A 4907-nucleotide genomic window follows, 5' to 3' on the forward strand; every position below is an offset into this window, starting at 1 on the left:
AGTCCAGTCAGGGTTGCAGAATACTGTGAAATGAACAATTGTAAGAATAAAACAAAAAGCAGCAGCTGGAGCAATCTTTGCTCTCATACACATATTTGTATAAAAAGTTTCTCTGGCAGTGGTTCACCAGCAGGCAGTAATCAGCTAGGGTACTTCTTTGTAATTTTTCTGTTTCATAAATAATACAGGAGTTTACTAACAGGAAGTTTGTGGGAAGCAACAGTAAACAGTCTAGCAATCCATCTGTTATTGTGGAATGCAAGAAAGCTGAATCAGGTTCTTTGCAAGTGGACTATTTTAGTTGTTTGTGCTAGCAAAGATGTGTGGGAAATGGGCATTTAAGTCATTATTAACGTGAACTCTTGCAGACCTCCTTTCTCCCTCTCCTTGTGGAAAGAAACGGCTGGGTGCGATTTCAGCAAGAAGCTCAAGTTCTTTCGTAGCTATGGGGCAGCTTATAATTACCCTGAGCAAGAAAGACAAGGCAGCTGAATCAGACGTGAAATATTTAGGTGACAGTTACAGAGACTTTTGCTTCTTCGAAATCGAGCTCAGAAAGAATGACTTCTAAATAAAAACACACACAAACCTGTTAGCGCCTTTCTCGGTGTCAAGATATTTATCAGGAACAAACTGAAGGGTTGAAGGGACCTGGAGAGGGAGGAAAGTCAATGAGGAAAAATAAGGTAACGATGGAGGTTGTATTGACAGGCTTCCTGTGCCAGCACAAGTAGAGAGGCAAGCAAGGGTGAAAAAAAAGCTAATATCTTTCCCAAAGACAGGCTGTTCTGCTGGCATTCGACCACCCTTGATATGTCGCTTGTGAATAGAAGGCTAGAAAGAGAGCGGAGGCAGGCGTGTAAATTAGTCACTACTACTACAAAAGGAAGGTTTCTTTGCCAGCGGCAACGCAGTGTCTCTCCTTGTAGATTAATTTGTACCACCGAAAGTGTGTGTCCGAGATAAAAAGTTGTGCTGCCAAATAAGAGAGTCAGGAGCCCAAGTCCAGGACTATCCCCTGCACTGAGGACGAATGATTTCATTTTAACACACTAACAAATTCTGCTTATTCGCAATACATCTGAGTGCTACACATTGCGCTTGGTTTAGGGGAGACGAAGAACATACAGAAAACCTCCGTCAAAAAGAAAACCTGCGAAGGAGACGCGGGCAGCTAGCGTGGAGCAGAGGAGCCCACCCGCTAACCGGCAGCACGGACGTGCCCTGCGGGACTGCCGGCGGTCGGCGGCGGGCGCGCTCTGCTCCTCTCTCACTCACTCAGTCACTCACTGTCACTCACACACACTCACTCACACTCACACACACTCACTCACACTCACACAGACACACACACACACAGACACACAGACACACACACACACAGACACACACACACTCACACAGACACACACACACACAGACACACAGACACACACACACACAGACACACAGACACACACAGACACACACACACACTCACACAGACACACACACACACTCACACACACACAGACACACACAGACACACACACACACACACACACACAGAGAGACGCCGCGGCCCCGTCCCGCCGGGCACCACTGCCACCTGCCGGCCCTCCTCGGGAAGCGCCGCCGGCCTCCGGGACAGCGCCGGGGAAGCGGGGCGGAGCGAGTGCCCCGGGTGCCGGCCACGAACGGCTAAGGAACCGCCGCTCCCCCTCCACCCCCCAGCCGGACAGAAGGCAAGCACCGAGGCGCGGCCCCCTCGCGGTACGGGAAAGCCGCGTGCACCTCAGGGGCACAGGCCGCGGCCGCGGGACACGAAGGCGGCCGGCGGCCCCCGAACCTACCCCGCTCCGCTCCGGGGCTCGGCGGGCAGCGGGGCCGGCACCCCGCCCGCAGCGCCGCACTCCCGAAGGGGCTTGCTGCCCCCTGGCGGACGGGCGCGCGCACTGCGCCATGACAGACGGCCGTTACCCGCTCGCGCCGCGGCCGTTACTCGCCCCTCAGGCGGCCCTTAACCGCTCCTCAGGCGACACGCAGCCCCTCAGGGTTAAGGTGAGATGCCCGAGCGCTGCAGCCGCCCGCTGGGCCCCCGATGCCCGTACACGACAGAGGAAGGCAGCAGAGCAGCCTTCAGGTACGACCTGATCCCTCCATCTCACCAGATTTACCTCAGACTTGGACGAGAAAAATCAGGACAGAAAGTCACACTTGCAAGGTTTCCGTGACTCTGTAATCTGTTGGAATACGCACATTGGAGAACTTTTTTTACAAGATAACGTTGCACCATTGGCACTGCAGCAGATACTGGCAAGTTCATCATTGTTCCTTGAAGTAGTAAAAGACATCACCTAATAACCATGAATCAAAGAGCACTGCAACTCTACTGCAGGTTTTCCATATGGGTACACAATGAGGGTTTGCACAGACACTTTGCACAGACAGCAGAAGTGAAAAGGTCAAAATGCAGTCAAATATGTCTGTGGTTATTAACTATTATGACTGTCTTCAGCTGTAGCCTGGCCTTGGAAACATTCAGACTTTCTAGCCACCTCACTGCCTTTTTTTTTTTTAATGTTAAAATCTGCTAATTTGCTACTGATCCTGACCGATCCAATGCCTGCTCTTATCCTGTGAACATTCACCTCCCAGTAACAAAGCACAGCTCTATGATTTTGTTGCTCTAAGGACTAAAAAAGGACAGCTTCTTTCTTAACATCTAAATCTCATCCATTTCTGCACAGTTCAAGAGATGTGCCTCCAGACCAAGTCTACTGCAAGAAATGTTCCACGGTAAGAATTGGTGCTTTTTCATTACAGTTTCTTGTCCTATGTGCATTTCACTCATTTAGTCATAATAGAGTTTGGGGGCATTATGCTTATTTCTGCGTCATGATATGGTTACTTTCAACACCTTCCAGTGTACCAGCAAAGCCCAGGCACTAAGTACCAAGGTAGCAAACACCCCAACAAAAGCTCTCTGAGGTGTAATCCCCATCACATCTGAGGTACAGCCAGTGTCTCTTCTGCACAATTTACCACCACTAGAGGAAACTGAGCTGTTCTAGCCTCACCACTGATGGCAGTTTGGAGGTAAGTTCTCTTTCATTCATTCGCTCTAGACCAGCCTTGCCAGACATCTTGGCTCCAGTCTGCCAACAGAAGGGTGCTGGCACTGCGTATAACCTGTACCATTACACATCCAGATTTCCTGGCTGAGGGTCACCAGAAGTGTTGTCCAGTGGATCCAACAGAGCAAAGCAGATTCAGCAGATCTCATCTCTTTCCCAATGTTCAGCAGATCTCATCTCTTTCCCAATGTTCTAAGAGAGAATGTGACCTCTCCACAAGTATGCCTGGCCTTCACCTGTAAACACTCTGTCCCTGCTGTTTTGGCAATAAACGAAGAGATGATGAGCTCCCACTTTACAATGACTGCACTGAGGTGTAATCACAGAAATTTTCACACTACAGTTGGTAGGGAACTCAGATTCTGACTACTTTTGGGGAGCTTACCTTCATAACCCTGTTGGGTCACCTCCAAGTGACCCTAGGACTCACCTAGGGCTCACCTCCAAGTAGCACCTCCTTGCCCCACCTGAATGAATCAATCTGCATTTTATGCCACTCCAGTGGCTGCTGTTTCTTTTGTTTTTCGAGGTGAACTCAAGCTGAAAACCACCAGCACCATTATGTTAGGCCATCAATTGAAAGTCATATAGACAGGGACCTCAGAAATTGATCTTAGACAGGAACCTTTGCCCAGGTTTATTGAGTCACGATGCTAATTTATTTCCTCTGTACCAGGGGAAATCCTGTCTCTATAGTTACCTTTTCTCATCACTCCAATTTTGTGGCCAGCTCAGTTACCTGATTCTTACTGTTTTCTCCTGTTCATGGCAACCAAAACCACTTTATCCGTGGAAAAGTATAGCTAGCTCACTAGATTTAAAGCTAGTGAGGCTAATTTAAAAACACACACACACACACACACACACACTTACAATTCAGTCCAGGAAAACAGCTCAATGAGCTGGAAAACACAAGTGTTGCTCATTGCTAGTAGTCATGACACTGTGTAACAGGTAGCACAGCAAAGCCTTACTATAAACACCAGGGAAAACAGATGTCAAAAGGGTGTGAGCTGAAGGCAGGGAATTGCACATTTTCCCTTTACCTCACCTAACATAATTCTAACCAACACTGGACAAAACTGGCCTTAGAAAGTCATGACATGGGGAGAAGCAGCAAAAACCACCATGGCCTACCCTGCAGGCTGAGAACTTTTCCCAGGCAGGGAGTGTCTCCCACTGTCATGGAAATTTGAATTAAATTGAAAGTAAATGATAAAGGAAGATTATCTTCCTGGTCATGTCCATAGAAAAAATGCAGTAGGCCTTATTGGCACAAACACTTGAAAAACACATGCTGCTTTGCTGCGAGAGAAACTGGGAAATCATAGGCTCTCTTCAAATGAGGATTTGTATCTGATAGCCTGCAACTCTCAGAAACAACAAAACTGAAGATACTCAGCATCTATCAGAGGTGCACAGAACCCTACAGTGCCAGTTCAGAAGACAACTGTATGTTGCTTGACATCAGTCTCTTACACTGAGCAGAGAGCAAGCAAAATAAAGGAATCACAAAGGCCTTTTTGCCTAAAAAGAAAGGCCTGGAGAGGAGTGTCAGTGCTGTGGAGGGTTAGGAGTGGAGAAGTCGGTGAATTGTTTCAGGACCTTGGACTCTTGCACCACCTTCCCACATCAGGGTGACCTGTGGGGTGAAGCTGCTCTTTGGAGCCTTACACACTCCAGGAGGCTGCTCACACCTATCTACATCTTCAGTTCTTCTCTGGAAGCTACAAGTAGTACAACACAGCACGAATGATCCCAAGATGCACTTGCTCAAGCACAGTCCTACTT

General features: G+C 48.4%; 1 long non-coding RNA gene across 1 annotated transcript; it reads right to left on the reverse strand.

Annotated features, from left to right (window-relative positions):
• Positions 1-327: 327 nt before the first annotated feature.
• On the reverse strand, positions 328-1967 carry LOC106039976 (uncharacterized). Its single transcript, XR_001209598.3, has 3 exons — positions 1833-1967; positions 590-651; positions 328-466 (listed from the first exon to the last, which is right to left on the reverse strand). It is a non-coding gene; the product is annotated as an uncharacterized lncRNA (long non-coding RNA).
• Between the last annotated feature and the right edge of the window lie 2940 nt (positions 1968-4907).

The sequence above is a fragment of the Anser cygnoides genome, chromosome 6 (assembly GCF_040182565.1).
Source record: "Anser cygnoides isolate HZ-2024a breed goose chromosome 6, Taihu_goose_T2T_genome, whole genome shotgun sequence".
Lineage (NCBI taxonomy): Eukaryota > Metazoa > Chordata > Aves > Anseriformes > Anatidae > Anser > Anser cygnoides.